The 26333-nt window shown below is 38.6% G+C and overlaps 1 protein-coding gene across 2 annotated transcripts in view; it reads right to left on the reverse strand.

Moving 5' to 3' along the window:
• GABRB2 (gamma-aminobutyric acid type A receptor subunit beta2) overlaps positions 1-26333 on the reverse strand; it is a 296350-nt gene that overhangs the window by 4619 nt on the left and 265398 nt on the right. The window lies entirely within an intron of this gene.

Consider the following 26333-nt stretch of genomic DNA (forward strand, 5'->3'; position numbering starts at 1 on the left):
GTATGCCTTTACTAGTTCTTGCTATGCAAGGCACCATGATGGGTAGTTTAGGTAGTTTTTATCACAGGGTTAAGAGAACTGGCTTTGTGCTTACATCACCTGAGTGTGAATTGAGGCTCTGCCAATCTAAGACAGGAGTTTCAGTTTCTTCATCTACTAAAAGGCATAATAATCCAACCCTATAGGATTGTTACCACAGAGTCTTTGCGTGGTGCAAATGGTTAATGAAGGTTTGAATCTACACAGAGGTGTCTTGGAAGAAAGGCCTGGCAATCTACTCCTGAAAAATCAGCCACTGAAAATCCTATGGAGCACAGCTCCACTCTGACACATAGGCTGCCAGGAGTTAGAATGAACTCGATGGCAACTTTTTTTTTTTTTTTTTAACTAATAGTGTTCTAATTATTTCCACTTAAGGCATGCAGAGAAATAGAAGACATGATACCCCTTTAAAGAATTTATAGTCTTGATACAAACACATAACAAATTAAATTGTACTAGGCTTTACATAGTATTGGGGGATTAATTATTGTACTTGCTGACAACCATAATTACAGATGAATTAATGACAAAACTAGAGCTAAAAATCACAGCTAAAATTTATTAAGCCCTTACTGTGTTGGCCACCCAATGAGCTGAGCAGAGTTTTGTCTAATGTCATTTAATTGATGTTTCTTAAAACATACAGTTAGGTGGTACTATCTTGGATTTGCAATGTCAAAATAAATAAGGTAAAGGAAGAGTTATGAATAATATGAAAGCAGTCAGCAGGTGCCTTGCAAATATGCAATAGAATTCAGAACAACAAGGGACTTGGAAATAAGAATTTGACAGCTGTTGGTGGTGGTGGAGATGTGAGTGGGGTGAAGGGCTGACTTGAGAGTAAGCGGAAGGGGGCAAGATTAGACAAGACTAGAGCAAGCCCAGAGTTGACTCTGCTAAATTGAATTCTGGGCCCAGGGAGTAGAATTAAGTTGGCTGTATAGATAGAGTGCTCCTTTTCTATCTTAGATGATTTCTTCTTGGCAAAGCTAAAAGTTAGGAATGAATACTAACATCATGATTCCTAAGCTATTAAATAAATCATTAATTTTTTTGTTGTTGCTAAGAAGGAAAGATTTGTGTGCCTTATACGTAAGGGGTCTCAACTGCCACATAATAAAAACTAGCCACAACAAGTTATTATTAACGACACATACAAACTGTAGTGGAGAATCAGTACATACCAATTGCCAGAAAAATTTCTGAAATGATAAAATAAGGGAAAGGATGGCCAATGATAGGTGTTGATGATATATGGAAATAGGGGGCGTAACCAAACACTTGATTGAAAGATGCCATGCTCTGAGCTTCATGAATTATGCAGAAGGCAAAAAGAATGTTGCTAATATTATACACTAACAATTAGCTTTCAAATGTGGTTTAATAACCCCATATTATAAATTAAAATCTTTTGAAAAATAGAAGCTATAAAATATGCAAGGATATAGTAATTGACCAATTAATCTCTGCCAACAGATCATGCTTTCTGTATATATGGTTTATAGCAGCATTTTGCTGGTGGAAATATTAAAAAAATATATTCTTAAAATTAACCTTAAAAGTTTAGAACCTTTAGAAAAAGTTTATAATCTTTAGATCTGTTGTGTTGAAACAGATCTGTCAAGCAAGAACCAGATACTGGCCTTAGCACTTGGTTCACTTGCCGTAGGGAAAGAAAAGAACATTTAAAGGCACCTGCTACATGCCAGTGCTTTGCAGAAAATGTCTCACTGAACATTCAAAATCATCCTTTGAAAAAGGCACTGGTCAAATTCGCAAAGTCAGATGGCTACTGTATGATGGAGCTGGAGTTCAAACCTTGACCATTAGAGCCCAAAGCTTGGGGTAAGGGGTGTGACTTTCCAATACTCATCAACAGCAAGGCTAATGGAAGTGGGAACTGTATCATCTCCTGCTGTTATTTCAGACAGTATGTTTATTTTCTGCTCTGCTCTGAGTTGTTCACTCATACTTTAAACACCTAGGAAATAGCCTTTTCACCAAAATGTTTTTGGCCAACAGGCATGTTAATGTTTAGAAATGCCCCCTTCTTACTTGTTGAAAAATTGTACTAAGAAGAGTTATAATTTCACATCAGAGCTAGCTGAGTTAGAAATATAAAACTTTAGTGGCAACTGTAATAAAAACAATGGCAGCAGTGGTCTACCATTAAAGGGAGTTTATTTAATATTAGAAAAAATTATCCTTGGATAATTCATTTAATTGCAGTGGGTTTCTGTGACTTTACCTATGAAATTTAAGAAACAGAATAGGTAAATCGCGAAGTCCACTGATTCATTTATATATCCATTCATTCAAAATTTAAAACATATTTATTGGACACCCACTGTGTGTCTGGTACGATGCCAAGTATTGGAGATAATGTGGTGAGAAAAAGAGCATTGTTGTCAGCCCCCACGGCAGCTAGGGTCTCCAGAAAAAAAAAAAAAAAATACTGCATTTGGAGGCAAATTATTGGAGTTCTTTCTCCTCCATTTGTTATTTTTGACCTTGGAAAAATGACTTAATCCCTTAAGTTTAGCTTTCTTCAACTATATTGGGAGTCCAAGAATAATATTTATATCACAGAATTCTAGGTGATTATAACAGTATGTGGGAAACTAACGCACTACACAAAGTTGGCTGTGTAGGACATACTATGAATGCAATAGTATATCCATATATAGGCTCCAGTGAGGTAAGAAAAAACAATTGTAACTATCCCTAAAGGAAAAATTAGTACTCTTGTAGTGTCTCTAGAATAGAAACCGTCAATGAGTTTGTGAAGTTAATCTCATCCACAAAGGAGCCCTGGTGGCACAGTGGTTAAGTGGTCAGCTGCTAACTGAAAGGTTGGCAGTTTGAACACACCAGCTGCTCTGAGGGAGAAAGATGTGGCGATTTGCTTCCACACATTACTGGAGATCTTCACAGACTGAAGTGGGAACGTGGTTGTGGTGGAGTGAGGTGTATTTGATCAATTTTTGGAGTGCTACTCCTTAGCTTCTGTCCTATTATTAGAATATTTTAACCTCAATGTATGACTCCTTATATAGACTCAATTAAGGCCATTAACAGTCAAGAAACAAATTAACCTGAATAAGAAAAAAAAAAAATGTTTTCAAGAAAATCCTTCCATGAAGCTGTGAAGTGAAGAGGGATAAAGTTTAAGTATCTTCATTTCTAATTTACTTCTCAATTAACAAAAACATGGATGAGGCTTAAACAGGCTGTAGTTGATTCAGCTGCACTTAGGGTTGAGCCCTAAGACACTGCTTTGATGACCCCATCTTGTCCTTCGAAGGACCAGTTTTCTCCATCAGTCTTTCATATCCTCTATCAAAAACAAACAAACAAACCAGTTGCCATCAAGCTGATTCCAACTCATGGCAACCCCATGTGTTTCAGAGTAAAACTATGTTCCATAGAGTTTTCAATGGCTGCCATCTTTAAGAAACAGATGGTTGGTTCTTTCTTTCAAGGGTCCTCTGTGTGGATTCAAACTTCTAGACTTTTGGTTAGTAGTCAAGTGCTTAACTATTTCCTTTACCCAGGGACTCCTACCCTCTATCAAACCTTATGTAAAGCAACACCAACCTTTTTCACACTCCTCCTCGGAGATTAATTAAGTCCCTCCTCAGACACCACAGCATGCTGTCCATTCATCCTGCTGTCTTTTTCATCACAGTTTATGAGTGTTTTTTTGGAGGACAGGTATAATGGCTTAGTCAACACCTGGCATTCAAGTGTTTGGCTCCTACTGAAAAAAAGCCCAGTGCCTTCCAGTCAATTCTGATTCATAGCGACCCTATAGGACAGAGTTGAGCTGTCCCATAGGGCTTCCATGGAGCAGCTGATGGATTCAAACTGCTGACTGTTTGGCTAGCAGCTGAACACTTAACCACTGTACCAGCTCCTGCTAGGAGGGGGGATAAGTGTAGTGTTTCCAAATTCAGATTCTTGACTCAGACAATTAAGGTTTTAATTCTGGATTAAGACACTAGCTTTGAAACCTTGGGCAAATCATTCAACCCCTCTGAGGTCAGTTTTCTTCTATGTTAAAAGGAGGAAAATATCAATACCAATCTCCTGGGGCTATCTGAGGTGATTAAATAAGATAGTGCATGCAAAGCACTTAGCCCAGCTTTGCACATAGTAAGCACTACAAGAATTGTAATCTATCTTGTTATACAAATCCAATAACTATTCTTTCAATGAATAAATGAGGTCTTCTATTATCAATTTTAAATGTCATGGAGTGCGTAAACAAATCAGCATTTTGACGGTGTCAATTACTTAGTGCTGAGAACAATGCTTAGTACATAGTGGACATTAAAAGCTTTTGTTATACCTAGATTAAAGGTAATAAAGAAGTCAGGACAGTTACTTTCAAATGTTGAAACGAGACAAGCAGAGGTAGAGATGGAGTACTGGATTCACAGACACTACTCTATGTACCAGTTTCACAGAGCCTACCACAGGGCCCATCAACATCCTCCTGACTACAAAAGAAAACAGAACCCAGGAGGCAGGGAGGAAGAGGGAAGTGGAACATGTCTCCAGCGCCAGTGTGGTTGGAGAAAGGGGCTTGCCTGTATTTCCTCATGATACTTGGACATTCCACCTTCATGCTCATCAAAGGTAACTTCAATCTTTCCCCCACAGACTATACTTTTTGGCAAGGAAAGAGACAATGTCTCATTCACTGTTGTATCCCCAAGCACCTGGGATGGTCCCTGGCACATTGTAGGTACTCAACAGATATATGCTGATTGGATGAGATGAGTTTTGTGACCCTTAGTAACTCACTCACCCTCTTCAGGAGACATCAGTGAAATGGAGCTTATCTTGTAACACAAGTCTGAAGATGGAAATTGCATGGACCTATCTCTTGAGTTCCTTTCTTGCTATAAGGCTTCTTCCTCTACTCATTCAAGTATATTTCTGAAGGGACCATGCCCAGGTACTTGAGAACTGGAAATAGCATTTCCCATAGAACCCTGGACTACTCTCATGACACATACCCCATTCTTACTCCAGGGGAAGGAACTCAATGAGCAGCAGCAACTACAAGGGGTTAAGCACTTTACATATGGACCTCTTTCAGTTATCCCAAAGCTCTTTGGGACAGATGCTATTCTCATGCTGCAGAAACGAGGGGCAGTGACATTAAGAAACTTAATGCAAATTCACACAGGGAATATGTGGCAGAGCAAGAATTAGGCTCAGTTCTCTTTTCATTTTGCTGTACTGAGGTGCAGTAGCAGTTCAAATAACCCCTGCAGTACTTCGTGGCTCATAAAAGAGGACCCTCTCATTACATAGTAGGGCAGTTACCTGGAGGCTTGCAACATTTTCCTAAATAAGTGTAGATGAGAGTATCTGGATTGAAATATGTCACTAAAGGTGAGAGCTGGTGTAAAGTTCCATTAAATGAAGCACTTTCAAATAAACATCTGTAGCTTGGCTGTTTAACCCCTAATCACCCCAATTTCTGTCTGGGGAAGCACCACTTCCCTACTGTCAGTTTCTGAGCTTCCTGGTATGGCTGTAAGCCACTCAGTATGATCCTGGATACATTGATTGGTTCAGGGATGTATGCATGAGCTTTTCAGAGGCAATGGTATGTCATGAGATTTTAGATGGGCATAGCAGATGAAGACCCTCACATGTTTCTGCTGGACTTGTATCTAGAAATACGTGGGTTTGAATCTGCTAAATCTGCTGAGATACTTCAACTGCAAAAGGGGATCATAACTTGGAAAGGAGCCAACACATGGCGAAAGAGATCCATGACCTACTGATACTGTGTCTTTGTAGCTGGACCTGCTATGTTAGCAAAGTCAACAATTTTTTTTTCTTTTGCTTAAGCCAATATGAGTTTTTCCCTCTGTCACTTGAAACCCAAGAATCCTAAACAATATATAATTCATCTCACTTAAGGTTCTTCACAGCCTTGCAATACAGGCAGGGCAGGAATTACAGGCACTTCAGTTGTGGCAAGAATTTTTCATAGCTCAAATTGAAGTTAAGAAAATCCATCATGTAGAGTAATACAATCTTCATCATGGAGACCAGTGTTGGTTTCGAATCTTTTTTTCTGAGACCTAAAGCACTAAATTGTTGCTAGGTTTGAGTGGCTGGTTATTCAATTGACTGTACTTTCCTTTCTTTCTCTTGTCTTGTTTAATGTTCTTTTCCCTTCAAAAAGTGTGAATTGTGCTGGAAGCAATGTTATAAGGTCAAGGGCAAAGGTAACAGTGGAAACTAAGAGATTGTTACATCTTACAGTGTGGTTTAAAGGGGAAAAGTACCTTCAGGTAATTTATTAGTTTTAGCTTGCAATAGTAAACCACTTTACAGTTTATTTTTAATCTTCTTTTTTGTTTCAACAGAAAAAAATTGTTATTGTAAATGTGAAATTCAATAGCAATTATCATTCCTTTTTCCCTCTTTGAAACATCTGTTTTCAAAATGCAATTGTTTGATAGGAGGTTTTTCAGAGAAACCTATTGCAGTATAGCAGAGCAGGCTGCATTTCCATTTCACAGGGCGGGAAGCTGAAGCTCAGAAAAATGAAGCAAGTTACTTCAAATCTTACAGGTAATAAATAATAGAACGAGTATAACAATTCTGGGCTGTTGATGATCAATTTCAATGCAATAATCTTCCATGCTGCCTCCATACTATTTTAAAATCAACCAGTGAAGCCTAACTCAAGTGGTGGTTTGGTGGGTGCTACAGTCTATTGCAATGGTTCCCAAACTTGAGCCTCCATCAGAATCTCTTCAAAAACATGAAAAAAATCAAACCCGTTGCTGTCAAGTTGATATCGACTCATAGTGACCCTAAAGGACAGAGTAGAACTGCACTATAAGGTTTCCAAGGAGCACCTGGTGGATTTGAACTGCTGACCTTTTGATCAGCAGCCATAGCTCTAACCACTACACTACCAGGGTTTCCAGAATCTCCTCAAGGCCTTGTTAAAACACAGATCTCTGGGCCCTATTCCCTTACTGAACTTCTAAATCAGTAAGTGGGGTGAGACTCAAGAACCTGCGTTGCTAACAAGTTCCCTGGTGATGCTAGGCTGCTGGGCTGGGGGCCACACTTGCAAAGCTGCCAGTTTACTAGACAGCAGCAGCAGCATATGACCTCAAATAAAGAAGTTGTTGAGGCCAGAGAAATAATGAAAAAGCTAAAGGTTCTGACCACATTCCATACCACCAAGGAAAAAGTCGGCTTTCACAGAGAGAACATATATAACTTCCATATGGTAATGCAAATGGCTAACGTGCTCAGCTGCTAAATGAAAGGTTGGAGATTCAAGTCCATCCAGAGGTGCCTTAGAGGAAAGGCCTGATGACCTACTATCAGAAAAATCAGCCATTAAAAACCTTATGGAGCACAGTTCTACTCTGACACTCATGGGGTCACCATGAATCAGAATTCACTTGATGGCAACGGGTAATATTGAGTACTAGAACAAGGCTTTACAAAACTATCATATTTAATATTGAAAATATCCTACGAAGGAGGTATTATTAATATTCCCATTTAAAAATGAGGAAAGAGAGGCGGGGCCAAGATGGCTGACTAGGTAGAAGCTACCTCGGATCCCCCTTGCAACAAAGACTAGGAAAAACAAGTGAATCGATCACATACATGACAATCTACGAACCCTGACCATCAAACACAGATCTAAAGAGTTGACCTGAGTGACAGAGACTGAGAATGAACAACCACAGGGAAGCATCAACTGTTTTCGGATCCTGGAGCCAGCATCCCAGTCAGGAAACCTTGGCGCCGGGCTTTGGACTGGGCGCAGGGGAGCTGAGCACGGCATCCTGAGACGGTGCAAAACACAGGACGCGGCCCTAACCCCCAGAAGTGACCTCGGGGGAACCCCAGCCAGTGCATGCAGACAGCGCAGTGACGCGGCTGACAGGAGGAGAAGTCACCGGGAGGCAGCGATTGGTTTTGGAGCCGGGAGTGTGGCATCCCAGCCGGGGAACCTTGGCACTGGGCTTTGGACTGGGAGCAGAGGAACTAATCACAGCTTCTGAGACAGCGCAAGCATGGGACGCAGGCCTGACCCTCGGGGGCAATCTCTACCCAGCCAGCTCACACAGTCCACGCGCCCCTCAGGAATCTCAGATAAAACAGTCATCCCAAGCAAGATAAGTAACTTTGTCTATATTCTAAGGTGCTACTCTCTCCTATTTATCTGAACCCTCCCCTCCCCTTCCCAGGCGGCTTCATTAACATTGGAATTTCCTGAGCCATAAAGTGAACTGCGCTGCTGTTTTTCTTTCTTTCTTTTGGTCTTTTCCTAACCCATTCTCCTGGCCTGGGAGAAGCAGCTACAAAAAACCCAGGGACCAAAAATCCTTCCCTAATTGGACTAAAAATATAGAACCAGCTCCAGCCGAGCATATGTGATCCACAGTCTTGGGCTTTCATCCCTACAGGGAACAAGGTGGCTATTATAATGCAAAGGCATTTCTGATAGGGATCTGACTGTAATTGTTTTAGCGGATTACTGGAAAGACAAGTTTCCCAGGTCTGATATCTCTGAGTATTCAACAGAGCCCTTACTGACCCACAACAGGGAACTGAGGGCTGAAGCTCCCCCCAGACCACCTAGCCTCCTGCCTTAGGGGTCTAAGGAGTGTGACACCTACCAATCTGTAGAGGTACTTGCATTGGGGGCCTAAGGTACAACTGCAGAGCCCACCTACCAAGGTGCTTTAGGAATAGAGACACACCTACCACACTGGCACTTGGGGGAAGCCTGTCAGCATCCTGCACCCCCCGGAGTGTGAACCCCTGCTGCTAGTAGAATCTGGTGCACACAACTATCACCACTACTTCTCTAGGTGGATAAGTGACTGTCTGCACCACACACTTGATGACCCAAAATCAGATTCTACTCAAGAATAGTGAATGCACTCAGGCTTATATATCTGGTAACAGCCCAAACCAGCTGGTAATAAGACATAAGTGAGTCAAGGGCTACAACAATCAAGACAGCACAATCTAGTAGCCCATCTATGTATACTGAAAGAAAACAAAACAAGATAAGACTCAGTGAGCAAATATAGAATAAATCACTACAATGTCTTAGTGACGGCTTGGAGACAGCAGTCGATATCAAACCACATAAAGAGGCAGACCATGATTGCTTCTACAACTCCCCAAACTAAAGAATCAAAATCTTTCCCAAATGAAGATACAATTCTGGAATTGCCAGATACAGAATATAAAAACCTAATTTACAGAATGCTTCAAGACATCAGGGATGACCTCAGAAATGAAATAAGGCAATCTACAGAAAAAGCCAAGGAACACTCTGATAAAGCAGTTGGAGATCTCAAAAAGATTATTCAAGAACATAGTGGAAAAATTAATAAGTTGCAAGAATCTATAGAGAGACAGCATTCAGAAATCCAAAAGATTAACAATAAAATTACAGAATTAGACAACGCAATAGGAAGTCAGAGGAGCAGACTCGAGCAATTGGAATGCAGAGTGGGAGATCTGGAGGACCAGGGAATTGACACCAATATAGCTGAAAAAAAAATCAGATAAAAGAATTAAAAAAAATGAAGAAACCCTGAGAATCATGTGGGACTCTATCAAGAAGAATAACTTGCATGTGACTGGAGTCTCAGAACAGGGAGGGATAACAGAAAACACAGAGAGAATAGTTGAAGATCTGTTGTCAGAAAACTTCCCTGGCATCATGAAAGACGAAAGGATATCTATCCAAGATGCTCATCGAACCCCATTTAAGACTGGTCCAAAAAGAAAATCACCAAGATATATTATCATCAAACTTGGCAAAATCAAAGATAAAGAGAAAATTTTAAAAGCAGCCAGGGATAAAAGAAAGGTCTCCTACAAAGGAGAATCAATAAGTTCAGACTACTCAGCACAAACCATGCAGTCAAGAAGGCAATGGGATGACATACATAGAGCACTGAACGAGAAAAACTGCCAGCCAAGGATCATATATCCAACAAAACTCTCTCTGAAATATGAAGGTGAAATTAAGACATTTACAGATAAACACAAGCTTAGAGAATTTGCAAAAACCAAACCAAAGCTGCAAGAACTACTAAAGGAAATTATTTGGTCAGAAAACCAATAATATCAGATACCAGCACAACACAAGGTCACAGAACAAAGCATCCTGATATCAACTCAAATAGGGAAATCATACAAACAAATTAAGATTAATTTTAAAAAGAAAAAAAAATGCTCAAAACAGGAAATCATTAAAGTCAATATGTAAAAGATCACAATAATCAAAAAGAGGGACTAAATACAGGTGGCATAGAACTGCCATATGGAGAGGGATACAAGGCGATATAGGATGGATACAAGTTAGGTTTTTACTTAGAAAAATAGGGGTAAATATTAAGGTAACCACAAAGAGGTATAACAACTCCATAACTCAAAATAAAAACCAAGAAAAACGTAATGACTCAGGACACATAAAGTCAAATACTATGAAAATGAGGAACACACAATTTACAAAGAAAAACATCTCAGGACAAAAAAGTAAGTGGAAAAATGAAATTGTCAACAACACACATAAAAAGGCATCAAAATGACAGCACTGAACACATACTTATCTATAATTACGCTGAATGTAAATGGACTAAATGCACCAATAAAGAGACAGAGAGTCTCAGACTGGATAAAGAAACACGATCCGTCTATATGCTGCCTACAAGAGACACACCTTAGACTTAGAGACACAAACAAACTAAAACTCAAAGGATGAAAAAAAGTATATCAAGCAAACAATAAGCAAAAAAGAGCAGGAGTAGCAACATTAATTTCTGAAAAAATAGACTTTAAAGTTAAATCCACCACACAGGATAAAGAAGGACACTACATAATGATTAAAGGGACAATTGACCAGGAAGATATAACCATATTAAATATTTTTGCACCCAATGAGAGGGCTGGAAGATACATAAAACAAACTTTAACAGAACTGAAAAGTGAGATAGACACCTCCACAATTATAGTAGGAGACTTCCACACACCACTTTCGGAGAAGGACAGGACTTCCAGTAAGAAGCTCAATAGAGACACGGAAGACCTAATTGCTACCATCAACGAACTTGAGATCATTGACTTATACAGAACACTCCACCCAACTGCAGCAAAGTATACTTTTTTTTTCTAGCGCACATGTAACATTCTCTAGAATAGACCACATATTAGGTCATAAAACAAACCTTTGCAGAATCCAAAACATCGAAATATTACAAAGCATCTTCTCAGACCACAAGGCCATAAAAGTGGAAATTAATAACAGAAAAATTAGGGGAAAGAAATCAAATACTTAGAATCTGAACAATACCCTGCTGAAAAAAGACATTAAGGAGGGAATAAAGAAATTCATAGAATGCAATGAGAATGAAAATACTTCCTATCAAAACCTCTGGGACACAGCAAAAGCAATGCTCAGAGGTCAATTTATATCGAAAAATGCACACATACAAAAAGAAGAAAGAGCCAAAATCAGAGAACTGTCCCTACAACTTGAACAAATAGAAAGTGAGCAACAAAAGAAACCCACAGGCACCAGAAGAAAATAAACAATAAAAATTAGAGCAGAACTAAATGAAATAGAAAACAGAACAACAATTGAAAGAATTAACAAGACCAAAAGCTGGTTCTTTGAAAAAATCAACAAAATTGATGATAAACCGCTGGCCAAACGAACAAAAGAAAAACAGGAGAAGAAGCAAATAACCCGAATAAGAAATGAGATGGGCGATATTGCAACAGACCCAACCGAAATTAAAAGAATTTTATCAGATTACTATGAAAAATTGTACTCTAACAAATTTGAAAACCTAGAAGAAATGGGTGAATTCCTAGAAACACACTACTTACCTAAACAAACACAAACAGAGGTAGAATAACTAAATAGGCCCATAACAAAAGAAGAGATTCAAAAAGTAATCAAAAAACTCCCAACAAAAAAAAAGCCCTGGTCCGGACAGCTTCACTGCAGAGTTCTACCAAACTTTCAGAGAAGAGTTAACATCACTACTACTAAAGTTATTTCAGAGCATAGAAAAGGATGGAATACTACCAAACTCATTCTATGAAGCCACCATATCCCTGATACCAAAACCAGGTAAAGACAGCACAAAAAAAGAAAATTAGAGACCTCTATCCCTCATGAACTTAGATGCAAAAATCCTCAACAAAATGCTAGCCAATAGAATTCAACAACATGTAAAAAAAATAATTCATCATGACCAAGTGGGATTCATACCAGGTATGGTTCAACATTAGAAAAACAATTAATGTAATCCACCACATAAATAAAACAAAAGACAAGAATCACATGATTTTATCAATTGATGCAGAAAAGGCATTTGACAAAGTTGAACACACATTTGTGATTAAAAACTCTCAGTAAAATAGGAATAGAAGGAAAATTCCTCAACATAATAAAGGGCATTTATACAAAGCCAACAGCCAACATCACCCTAAATGGCGAGAGCTTGAAAGCATTCCCAGTGAGATCGGGAACCAGACAAGGATGCCCTTTATCACCGCTCTTATGCAACATTCTGTTGGAGATCCTAGCGAGAGCAATTAGGCTAGATAAAGAAATAAAGGGCACCCAGATTGGCAAGGAAGAAGTAAAATTATCTCTATCTGCAGATGACATGATCTTATACACAGAAAGCCCTAAGGAATCCTCCAGAAAACTACTGAAACTAATAGTTCAGCAGAGTATCTGGACACAAGATAAACATACAAAAATCAGGTGGATTCCCTTACACCTGCAAAAAAGGAAATCGAAGAGGCAATTATCAAATCAATACCATTTACATTAGCCCCCAAGAAGATAAAATACTTAGGAATAAATCTTACCAGAGATGTAAAAGACTTATACAAAGAAAACTACAATACACTTCTGCAAGAAACCAAGAGACATACATAAGTGGAAAAACATACCTTGCTTATGGATAGGAAGACTTAACATTATAAAAATGTCTATTCTACCAAAAGCGATCTATACATTTAATGTAACTCAGATCCAAATCCCAAGGACATTCTTTAATGAGATGGATAAACAAATCACCAATTTCATATGGAAGGGAAAGAGGCCCCGGATAAACAAGGCATTACTGAAAGAGAAGAACAAAGTGGGAGGCCTTACTTTACCTGATTTTAGAACCTATTATACTGCCACAGTAGTCAAAACAGCTTGGTACTGGTACAACCACAGATACATGGACCAATGGAACAGAATTGAGAATCCAGACATAAATCCATCCACATATGAGCAGTTGATATTTGACAAAGGGCCCAAAACAGTTAAATGGGGGAAAAGACAGTCTTTTTAACAAATGGTGCTGGCATAACTGGATATCCATCTGCAAAAAAATGAAACAAGACCCATACCTCACTTCATGCACAAAAACTAACTCAAAATGGATCAAAGACCTAAATTTAAGATCTAAAGCAATAAAAATCATGGAAGAAAAAATAGGGACAACGTTAGGAGCCCTAATACATGGCATAAACAGCATACAACACACTATTAAGAATGAAGAAAAAAAACTAGATAACTGGGAGCTCCTAAAATTCAAACACCTATGCTCATCCGAAGACTGCACCGAAAGAGTAAAAAGACTACCTACAGACCGGGAGAAAGTTTCAGCGCCTGATCTCTAAAATCCACATGATACTGCAAAAACTTAACTACAAAAAGACAAACAACCCAATTAAAATATGCGCAAAAGATATGAATAGACACTTCGCTAAAGAAGACATTCAGGTAGCTAACAGATACATGAGGAAATGCTCAGGATCCTTAGCCATTAGAGAAATGCAAATCAAAACTACAATGAGATTTCATCTCACTCCAACAAGGCTGGCATTAATCCAAAAAACACTAAATAATAAATGTTGGAGAGGCTGTGGAGAAATTAGAACACTTATACACTGCTGGTGGGAATGTAAAATGGTACAACCACTTTGGAAATCAATTTGGTGCTTCCTTAAAAAGCTAGAAATAAGAACTATCACACGACCCAGCAATCCCACTCCTCAGAATATATCCTAAAGAAATAAGAGTCTTTACAGGAACAGATATATGCACACCCATGTTTATTGCAGCACTGTTTACAACAGCAAAAAGATGGAAGCAACCAAGGTGCCCATAAACGGATGAATGGATAAATAAATTATGGTATATTCACACGATGGAATACTACGCATCAATAAAGAACAGTGATGAATCTGTGAAACATTTCATAACATGGAGGAACCTGGAAGGCATTATGCTGAGTGAAATTAGTCGGTTGCAAAAGGACAAATATTGTGTAAGACCGCTATTATAAGAACTTGAGAAATAGTTTAAACTGAGAAGAAAACACTCTTTTGTGGTTACGAGAGGGGGAGGGAGGGAGAGTGGGGGACGGGTATTCACTAATTAAATAGTAGATAAGAACTACTTTAGGTGAAGGGAAAGACAACACACAATACAAGCGAGTTTACGACAACAGAAATAAACAAAAAGCAAAGAAGTTTCCTGAATAAACTGAATGCTTCGAAGGCCAGCATAGCAGGGGCAGGGGTCTGGGGACCATGGTTTCAGGGGACATCTAAGTCAATTGGCATAACAAATCTATTAAGAAAACAGTCTGCATCCCACTTTGAAGAGTGGTGTCTGGGGTCTTAAATGCTAGCAAGCAGCCATCTAAGATGCATCAATTGGTCTCAACCCACCTGGATTAAAGGAGAATGAAGAACACCAAGGACACAAGGCGATTACAAACCCAAGAGACAGAAAGGGTCACATGAACCAGAGACTACATCATCCTGAGACCAGAAGAACTAGATGGTGCCCAGCTACAACTGATGATTGGCCTGACAGGGAATACTACAGAGAACCCCTGAGGGAGCAGGACAGCAGTGGAATGCAGACCCCCAATTCTCATAAAAAGCCTGGACTTAATGGTCTGACTGAGACTAGAAGGACCCTGGTGGTCACGGCCCCCAGACCTTCTGTTGGCCCAGGACAGGAACCATTCCCGAAGCCATCTCATCAGACATGGATTGGACTGGACAATGGGTTGGAGAGGGATGCTGGTGAGGAGTGAGCTTCTTGGATCAGGTGGACACTTGAGACTATGTTGGTATGTCCTGCCTGGAGGGGAGATGAGAGGGTAGAGGTGGTTAGAAGGTGGCGAAATGGATAGGAAAAGAGAGAGTGGAGAGAGGGAGCGGGCTGTCTCATTAGGGGGAGAGTAATTGGAGTATGTAGCAAGGTGTATATAAGTTTTTATGTGAGAGAGTGACTTAATTTGTGAACACACAATAAAAATTACTAAAAAAAAAAAAAAAGACCATTAAACATAGCACAAATGTCCTGTATAAATTTTAACTTAAAACATATAAATACATTTTGTTTGACACATTAAAAAAAAAAAAAGCATGATGCTCAAGGACGACCTCTTTTACTAGTTAAACTAAACTAATCCAAATTAAAAAAAACCAAAAAACACTATGTTGGTTAAAATCACATCTAAGGCCTTGTCCCAGAGGCTGCCAAATCATGTTCCTTTTAGATTTAATGTATAATACCTTTGCCTTTCAGTTCCATTTAACGTACAATTATGAACTGCTTTTTTCTTTTTTTTTTTTTAATGTATAGTATAAGGTAGGAACAGTGGAAGAAAAATTCATCTGGCGAAAATCCTGTAGTCTTGGAGCTCCCTTTCAAATGGTGATTTTGAGCCAGAGTTAATAGTTCTCTTCCCCAGTATGCTGGGCTCTGGCTGTGTGCTTATACTTCATAAGCAGCTTCTTTTTTTTTTTGTGGTTTAGTCTCTTTTATTCCTTTTACTCTTTCAGCATCAAATTCATTTCTCTTGGAGAATAATTCATGTGTATGTGTGTGTGTGTAGATAGATATGTATATATAGAAAGCACCCTGATATATATATATATATACACACACATACATATATGTACATTAGGTTTTTTAATATATTGATTTATATGGAATTCATTAAAAATTATAATTATATATAATATACCAATTACTGATTTTTTTTTTAACAATATATTCAGAATGAGATGGAGGAGGACTGTTAAATTTTGGGAAGGACATTCATTCAAATTGTTAAATTTAATAATTATGAAGCAAAATCAATAAAATATATGCTGAATTGAATAGTTTATTTTAGAAAGTTGGTAGAATTGTTTCAAGGTTCCTCTTCTTAACTTATTAAGTACAAGCTACTAGTTTCAATTACAGTTCCCAGTGACAGTGAGAAGGGGTCATCTTCATTTATTGGAAAAAAAAAATAAATAAATAAGAGACTGGGATCAGTCTTTCAGGCCCTAAAAGAGGGGAAAATGGAGGAAACTGTATTTACTGTCAGTTTTAATGGACACCGCTTTTATCCAAAGGCGACGTTGACTTTATACTGTTACAGATCACCAGGATGCATGGGATGGGGCCAGGTTTTGCAATGAGTTTGCCTAAGCCCAAAGCCCTATTTTTGACACATTTCAGGCTGGAGATGTGAGAATCTGCCTACCCAATCCTGATGACTCCAAGAAGTTTTAACACCTGGGGAGCTTACATCCTGAGGGGTGAAGGCTTGCAGTAGCTCAATTTTCATCTGACTTACTGGCTCAAGTTCCAAGCTGGAGAGGGACAATTGATCTAATCCTTTCATTAGCTGGACCATACAGCTCAAAACATTATGGGTGATGACTTGCTAAAGATTTTTATATACACCATCTAACTTGTAATTCACAATTTCCCAATTCATTTTTAAATAATACCATAGAGGACATTTGTTTTGGTTTCCTTCCACAAGGCTGAACACACCAGTCAACTGTATCTAATGCAGCAGGGATGGGTGGGGGTGGGGAAGAAGGCCTAACCTTCTGCAGAAAAGGAGCTATTCCTCTCACCTCCCCCCCGAGACTTATAAATATTGCCAAGAATGATGAAAGGCCACATCACTAAGAACTGTGCCTATCCACCACAGTTCTCTCCTCTTCATAATCTTCCAAAGCCAAGGTCAGTGTGTAACACATATAGTCAATCAGGTCCACTATCAAGGTTTACTGGCAGGGCATGTAGGCAAGGCTTAGTGGAGGTTGTGGTCCACACCATCCCCAGTCATTGCAAGACTCATTGCTTCCTCTTGTTCCTGGGTTCTGAAACTGACACCAATCTAGTCCCATAAGCTAATAATGATGAGTTTGCAAAGATACCCATTGCCTCAGTTTTGGGTCAGAGAGAAACTACAATCTGCTTCTAGCTTTCAGCTAGAAGTAAAGAAGCTAAGGCTTGATTTCTATCCCCCTTAAGCAAGACACCAGTGCTTTAACAATCCATTTAAAAATATGAAAATTTCTTCCTCCTCGAAGATATTGACTCGAAAAGAAAATTTCTCAGCCCATAGACTTCAACAAACCTCATCTAGACTATAATAAGTCTCACTCGCATGTATCAGAGATGCCTATTTCCTGCAAATAACTTACTACCACCTCCTATCGTTTTCATTTAATTTGGCTAAGAAGCCAGAACACTGACCTAATGCAGACCATATGGGCAGGACTCCCGTGAACATATAACAAAAGGGCACCAGAAAGGAGCAGCAGCTTTCAACTGCACAGATATTCAGGGAACACGGCCAATGGCCTTTGATTCTTTGAATTTAGTTTAGTTTGGTTCTCAAATGGCAGGGGCACAAAGGTGGGGCTAAAATGGATTTCTTGAACAGTGGTAGGGGCCGCATGGGGAGGGTACATGAGCTCACGCCATGTTAATACTGAATCCTGTGAGTGGGAATTTGGATAAATGTTTTGTGCTAAACTAGTACTAGGGTTTCGTAGCTGTGCTTAAATGAAAAGCACCAGGAAAAACCGACTAAGGAGGAATAAAAAACCTGATACACTCAAAATATGAAGATGTATATTTGGTGGTGTTGGTGAAGAATATTGAATATGTCATGGACTGATGAAAGAACAAATCAGACTTAGAAGAAATACAACTAGAATGTTCCTTAGAAGCGAGAATGGTAAGACTTTGATTTGCTTACTTTGGACACACCATCAGGAAAGGCCAATTGCTAGAAAAGGGCACCATGCTTGGTAGAGGGGCAGCAAAAACAAGAAAAATCCTCAATGTGTTGAACTGACACAATAGCTGCAACAATGAACTTCAACATACCAACAGTCCTGAAGATGGAGCTGGACCTGGCAACGTTTCGCTCTCTTTTACATAAGGTCACCATGAGTCAGAGCCAACTCAAAGCAACAATACATTTGTAAGAATATACTCATTGTATATAACAAAAACAAAATAACTAATACTAAGGGCAGCGTAGTTACAGAAGATATCTCTTTATAACAAATATGAATGACAAGTAACTAATTATAACAATAAAAAGGTTTATAGGCTCCAGAAAAAAATTTTAATGGAACATTATTTATACTGAATAATATGCAGCTATTAGAACAGTAGCAAGGGATTTCCAAAATTTGCTTCAGATAATTGGAGGGGAGTAAGATCCCTATTCACCCTTTACCCTTAAGCATCTTGCATCATTCAGATCTCAGTTCCAAAGGTCTTTCCATAGAAGAGTCTTCACTGGCCCTTCTGCTACCATATCAGGTCCCAGTTATATGCTCTCATAACAGTGTAAACACTTCTTTCACTGTTCTTATTTCCATTTCTAATTACATATTATATTTATAGGCATTTGTTTAAGGTATAGATTCTTAGGATGCGGGCTCTGTGACGGAAAGGAACATGTTTGGTAGGACTCAAGAAGTAACTGCTGAACTAGAAGGTAGCAGCATGAGTCAGTATTTGTTGGGCATGTAGGCCAAGCTCTGGAAACCCTGGTGGTTAAGAGCTATGGCTGCTAACCAAAAGGCTGGCAGTTCAAATCCACCATGCGCCCCTTGGAAACCCTATGGGGTAGTTCTACTCTGTCCTTTAGGGTTGTTATTAGTCAGAATCGATTCGACAGCAACGAGATTTTTTGCTACATTCCAAGCACAGTTAGAAGCCCTCTGCGTGAATTATCACATCTATTCCTCACTGCAATCCTTTGTGGTAGGTACACTGATCATCCCTTATTTCATAGATAAGCACACAGAGGCTCTGAAAAATTAAGTGACTTGCTAAAATTAGCACAGAGAGAGATAAACACAGACAACCTGATTGCAAAGTCATCACACACAAGACTGATATTACACCGCCTCCTTTGTTGTTGCTGTTAGCTGCCATCGAGTCAGTTCCGACTCATACTATGTGCTACAGAACAAAACACTGCCCAGTCTTTCGCCATTCTAAAAGTCCTTGTTATGCTTGAACCCATTGTTGAAGCTGCTGTGTCAATCCATTTAGTTGAGGGCCTTCCTCTTTTTCTCTGATCCTCCCCTTTATGAAACATGATGCCTTTCTCCAGGTATAGATTCCTCCTGATAACATGTCCAAAGTATGAGAGACAAAGTCTCACCATCCTTGCTTTTAAGGAGCATTCTGGCTGTACTTCTTTCAGGACAGATTTGTTCATTCTTCTGGTAGTCCATGGTATATTCAATATTCTTCACCAACACAATAATTTAAAGGCATAAATTCTTCTTCAGTCTTCCTTATTCATTGTCCAGCTTTCACATGCATATGAGACAACTGAAAATACCATGACTTGGGTGAAGCACACCTTAGTCCTCAGAGTGACATCTGTGCTTTTCAACACTTTAAAAAGGTCTTTCACAGCAGATTTGCTCAGTGTAGTACGTTGTTTGATTTCTTGACTGCTGCAAGAAATGGGCATTGATTGTGGATCCAAGTAAAATGAAATCCTTGATAGCTTCTATCATTTATCATGATGTTGTTTACTGGTCCAATTGTGACAACTTTTGTTTTGTTTATGATGATGTGTAGTACATACTGAAGATCCATTGATCTTTATCAGTAAGTGCCTCAAGTCCTCTTTGCTTTCAGCAAGCAAGGTTGTGTCATCTTCATATTACAGGTTAACGAGTCTTCCTCTAATCCTGATGCCACCTTCTTCTACATATAGTCCAGCTTCTTGGATTCTTTGCTCAGCATACAGGTTGAATAGGTTTGGCCAAAGGATACAACCCTGACACATACCTTTCCTGACTTTAAACCATGAAGTATCCCCTTGTTCTGTTCAAATGACTGCTTCCTGGTCTCAGTACAGGGTCCTCATGAGCACAATTAAATGGTCCGGAATTCCATAATTTGTCATGATCCACAGAGTCGAATGTCTGCACAGTTAATAAAACACAGGTAAACATCTTTCTTGTATTCTCTGCTTTCAGCCAGGATCCATCTGACATCAGCAATGATATCCTTGGTACCATGCCCTCTTCTAAATCTGGCTTGAATTTCTGGCAGTTCCCTGTTGATATATTGCTGCAGCCGCTTTTGAATGATCTTCAGCAAAATTTTACTTGTGTGTTATATCAACGATATTGTTCAATAATTTCTGCATTCTGTTGTATCACCTTTCTTTGGAATGGGCACAAATATGATTGTCTGGGTAGGTGTATTACAAATTTCTTGTCATAGACAAGTGAGCACTTCCAGTCAAAGGATACATGGTCAAAGGATACACGAATCCTTTTGTTGAAACATCTCAACTGGTATTCCTTCAGTTTCTGAAGCCTTGTTTTTCATCAATGCCTTCAGTGCAGCTTGGACTTCTTCCTTCAATACCATGGGTTCTGGATCATATGCTACCCCTCAAAATAGCTGAATATCGTCCAATTCTTTTTGGTACAGTGACTCTGTGTATTTCTTCCATCTTTTTAAAAAATTTTTTTTTACTGTGCTTTAAGTGAAACTTTACAAATCAAGTCAGTCTCTCATACAAAAATTTATATACATCTTGCTGTATACTCCTAATTACTCTCCCCCTAATGAGACAGCCCACTCCTGCTCCTTCCCTCCACTCTCTTTTTGTGTTCATTCAGCCAGCTTCTGACCCTCTCTCCCCTTTCATCTTCCCTCCAGATAGGAGATGCCAACATAGTCTCAAGTGTCTACTTGGTCCCAGAAGCTTATTCTTCACCAGTATCATTTTCTATCCCATTGTCCAGTCCAATCCATGTCTGAAGAGTTGGCTTTGGGAATGGCTCCTGTCTTAGGCTAACAGAAGGTCTGGGGGCCATGACTACTGGGATACTTCTAGTCTCAGTTAGACCATTAAGTCTGGTCTTTTTATGAGAATTTGGGGTCTGCATCCCGCTACTCTCCTGCTCTCTCAGGGGTTCTCTGTTGTGTTCCCTGTCAGGGCAGTCATCAGTTGTAGCTGGACTCCATCTAGTTCTTCTGGTCTCAGGTGGATGTAGTCTCTGGTTTATGTGGGCCTTTCTGTCTCTTTGGGCTCTTAATTACCTTGTGTCCTTGGTGTTCTTCATTCTCCTTTGGTCCAGGTAGGTTGAGACCAATTGATGCATCTTGCATGGCTGCTTGCTAGCATTTAAGACCCCAGACACCACTCTCCAAAGTGGGGTGCAGAATGTTTTCTTGATAGATTTTATTATGCCAGTTGACTTAGATGTTCCCTGAAACCATGGTCTCCAAAACCCTACCCCTGCTATGCTGGCTTTTGAAGCATTCGGTTTATTCTGGAAACTTCTTTGCTTTTGGTTTAGTCCAGCTGTGCTGACCTCGCCTGTATTGTGTGTTCTCTTTCCCTTCATCTAAAGTAGTTCTTATCTACTATTTAATTAGTGAATACCACTCTCCCACCCTCCCTCCCTCTCCCCTCTCGTAACCATCAAAGAATATTTTCTTCACTGTTTAAACTATTTCTTGAGTTCTTATAATAGTGGTCTTATACAATATTTCTCCTTTTGCAACTGACTAATTTCACTCAGCGTAATGCCTTCCCAATTCCGCCATCTTTTTGCCATTGTAAACAGTGCTTCAATGAACATGGGTGTGCATATATCTGTTAATGTAAAGGCTCTTATTTCTCTAGGATATATTTCCAAGGAATGGGATTGCTGGACTGTATGGTAGTTCTATTTTCTAGCTTTTTAAGGAAGCACCAAATTGATTTCCAAAGTGGTTGTACCATTTTACATTCCCACCAGCAGTGTATAAGTGTTCTAGTCTCTCCAGAACCTCTCCAACATTTATTATTTTGTGTTTTTTGGATTAATGCCAGCCTTGTTGGAGTGAGATGGAATCCACTGTAGTTTTGATTTGCATTTCTCTAATGGCTACTGATCGGTGAGCATTTCCTCATGTATCTGTTAGCTACCTGAATGCCTTCTTTAGTGAAGTATTTCTTCATATCTTTTGCCTATTTTTTTAATTGAGTTGTTTGTCTTTTTGTAGTTGAGTTTTTGCAGTATCATGTAGATTTTAGAGATCAGGCGCTGATCAGAAATGTCATAGCTAAAAACTTTTTCCCAGTCTGTAGGTAGTCTTTTTGCTCTTTGGGTGCAGTCTTGGATGAGCATAGGTGTTTGATTTTTAGGAGCTCCCAGTTATCTAGTTTTTCTTCTGTATCGTTAGTAATGTTTCATATACTGTTTATGTCATGTATTAGGATGCTAACGTTATACCTATCTTTTCTTCCATGATCTTTATCATTTTAGTTTTATATTTGGTCTTTGATCCATATCGAATTAGCTTTTGTGCAGTGTGAGGTATGGGTCTTGTTTCATTTTTTTTTTTTTCAGATATCCAGCACCATTTGTTAAAAAGACTGTCTTTCCCTCATTTAACTGGTCTGTGGTCTTTGTCAAATATCAGCTACTCATATGTGGATGGATTTATGTCTGGATTCTCAATTCTGTTCCATTGGTCTATGTGTCTGTTGTTGTACCAGTACCAGGCTGCTTTGACTACTGTGGCAGTATAATAGATTCTAAAAACAGGTAGAGTAAGGCCTTCCACTTTGTTCTTTTTCAGTAGTGCTTTAATTATCCGGGGCCTCTTTCCCTTCCATATGAAGTTGGTGATTTGATTCTCCATCTCATTAAAAAATGTCACTGGAATTTGGATCGGAATTTTATTAAATCTATAGATCACTTTTGGTAGAATAGAAATGTTTATAATGTTAAGTCTTACTATCCATGAGCAAGGTATGTTTTTCCACTTAGGTAGGTCTCTTTTGGTTTCTTGCAGAAGTGTTTTGTAGTTTTCTTTGTAAAAGTCTTTTACATCTGGTAAGATTTATTTCTAAGTATTTTATCTTCTTGGACGCTACTATAAATGGTACTAATTTGGTGATTTCCTTTTCGATGTTCTTTTTGTTGGTGTAGAGGAATCCTATTTATTTTTGTATGTTTATCTTGTATCCCAATACTCTGGTGAACTCTTCTATTAGTTTCAGTAGTTTTCTTGAGGATTCCTGAGGGTTTTCTCTGTATAAGATCATGTCATCTGCAAACAGAGATACTTTGACTTCTTCCTTGCCAATCTAGAAGCCCTTTATTTCTTTATGTAGCCTAACTGATCTGGCTAGGACCTCTAGCACAATGTTGAATAAAAGTGGTGAAAAAGGGCATCCTCGTCTGGTTCCTGATCTCAAGGGGAATGCATTCAGATTGTCTCCATTTAAGATGATGCTGGCTATTGTCTTTGTATAAATGCCCTTTATTATGTTGAGGACTTTTCCTTCTATTCCTATTTTGCTGAGAGTTTTTATCGAGAACGGGTGTTGAACTTTGTCAAATGCCTTTTCTGCATCAATTGATAAAACCATGTGATTCTTGTCTTTTGTTTTATTTATACGATGGATTACAATAACTGTATTTCTAATGTTGAAGCATCCCTGCATATCTGGTATAAATCCCACTTGGTCATGATGAATTTTTTTTGATATGCTGTTGAATTCTATTGGCTAGAATTTTGTTGAGGATTTATGCATCTAAGTTCATGAGGGATATAGGTCTCTAACTTTCTTTTTTTGTGCTGTCTTTACCTGGTTTTGGTATCAGGGATATGGAGGCTTCATAGAATGAGTTTGGTAGTATTCCATGCTTTTCTATGCTCTGAAATACCTTTAGTAGTAGTGGTGTTAACTCCTCTCGGAAAGTTTGGTAGAACTTGGCAGTAAAGCTGTCTGGGCCAGGTATTTTTTATTTGTTGGGAGTTTTTCAATTACTTTTTCAGTCTCTTCTTTGTTATGGGTCTATATAGTTGTTCTACCTCTGTTTGTGTTAGTTTAGGTAGGTAGTGTGTTTCTAGGAATTCATCCATTTCTTCTAGGTTTTCAAATTTGTTCGAGTACAATTTTTCATAGTAATCTGATATGATTCTTTTAATTTCAGTTGGGTCTGTTTTAATATCTCCCATATCATTTCTTATTTGGTCCTCTCCTGTTTTTCTTTTGTCAGTTTGGCCAGCGATTTATCATCAATTTTGTTGATTTTTTCAAACAACCAGCTTTTGGTCTTGTTAATTCTTTCAATTGTTTTTCTGTTTTCTATTTCATTTAGTTCTGCTCTAATTTTTATTATTTGCTTTCTATTTGCCTGGGGGTTTCTTTTGTTGCTCTTTTTCTATTTTTTCAAGTTGTAGGGATAATTCTTTGATTCTGGCCCTTTATTCTTTTTGGATATGTGCATTTATTGTTATAAATTGACCTCTGAGCACTGCTTTTGCTGTGTCCCAAAGGTTCTGATAGGAAGTGTTTTCATTCTCATTGGATTCTATGAATTTGTTTATTCCATCCTTAATGTCTTCTATAATCCAGTCTTTTTTAGCAGGGTACTGTTCAGTTTTCAAGTGTTTGATTTCTTTTCCCTGCTTTTTCTGTTACTGATTTCTACCTTTACGGCCTTGTGGTCAGGGAAGATGCTTTGTAATATTTCAATGTTTTGGATTCTGCTAAGGCTTGCTTTATGACCCAATATGTGGTCTATTCTAGAGAATGTTCCATGTGCACCAGAAAAGAAAGTATACTTGGCTGCTATTGGGTGGAGTGTTCTTTATATGAGGTCAAGTTGGTTGATTGTGTCATTTAGATCTTGCGTGTCTTTATTGAGCTTCTTTCTGGATGTTCTGTCCTTCACTGAAAGTGGTGTGTGGAAGTCTCCTACTATTATTGTGGAGCTGTCTATCTCACTTTTCAATGCTGATAGAGCTTGTTTTATGTATCTTGCAGCCCTGCCATTGGGTGCATAAATATTTAATATGGTTATACCCTCTTGGTGTATTGTCTCTTTAATCATTATATAGTGTCCTTCCTTATCCTTTATGATGGATTTAACTTTAAAATCTATTTTGTCAGAAATTAATATTGCCACTCCTGCTCTTTTTTGATTGTTGTTTGCTTGATATATTTTTTTCCATCCTTTGAGTTTTAGTTTGTGTCTCTAAGTCTAAGGTGTGTCTCTTGTAGGCAGCATATAGGCCGATCATGTTTTTTAATTCATTCTGCCACTCTCTGTCTCTTTATTGGTGCATTTAGTCCATTTACATTCAGCATAGTCATGGATAGGTATGGATTTACTGTTATCATTTTGATGTCTTTCTTTTGTGTGTTGTTGACAGTTTCTTTTCCCCACTGAATTTTTTGTGCTGAGTAGTTTTTATATTGTCTTTTTCTCTTATTTGTTGCCATTGATTTTGTCTCTGGTCAGTCTCTAGTTTTTTCATATATTTTATTTTGATGTGTAGAATAGCTTGTCTCCTTTGTGGTTACCTTAATATTTACCCCTATTTTTCTAAATTTAAACCTAACTTGGAAACCCTGGTGGCACAGCGGTTAAGAACTATGGCTGCTAATAAAAATTTCAGCAGTTCGAATCCACCAAGCACTCCTTGGAAACTCTATGGGGCAGTTCTACTTTGTCCGATAGGGTTGCTATGAGTCAGAATTGACACGATGGAATAGGTTTGGTATGGTTTTAAACGTAACTTTTATTTCTCTGTAACGTCTTGTCTTCCTCTCCATGTGAAAGATCTATGACTACATTTCCTAGGCCCTCTTTGTTGTTTTAATGTTGTCTTCTTTTACATAATAACATTTCTGTTTCCCTGTTTTGAGCATTTTTTTATCTTGATTTATATTTGTGATTTCCCTGTCTGGGTTGACATCTGATTGCTCTGTCCAGTGTTCCAGTCTTCGGTTGATACCTGATATTATTGATTTTCTAACCAAAAAACTCCCCTTGGTATTTCTTGTAGTTTTGGTTTGGTTTTTATGAATTCCCTAAACTTCTGTGTATCTGGAAATGTCCTAATTTCACCTTCATATTTGAGAGACAGT

Source organism: Elephas maximus, chromosome 2 (genome assembly GCF_024166365.1).
Source record: "Elephas maximus indicus isolate mEleMax1 chromosome 2, mEleMax1 primary haplotype, whole genome shotgun sequence".
Lineage (NCBI taxonomy): Eukaryota > Metazoa > Chordata > Mammalia > Proboscidea > Elephantidae > Elephas > Elephas maximus.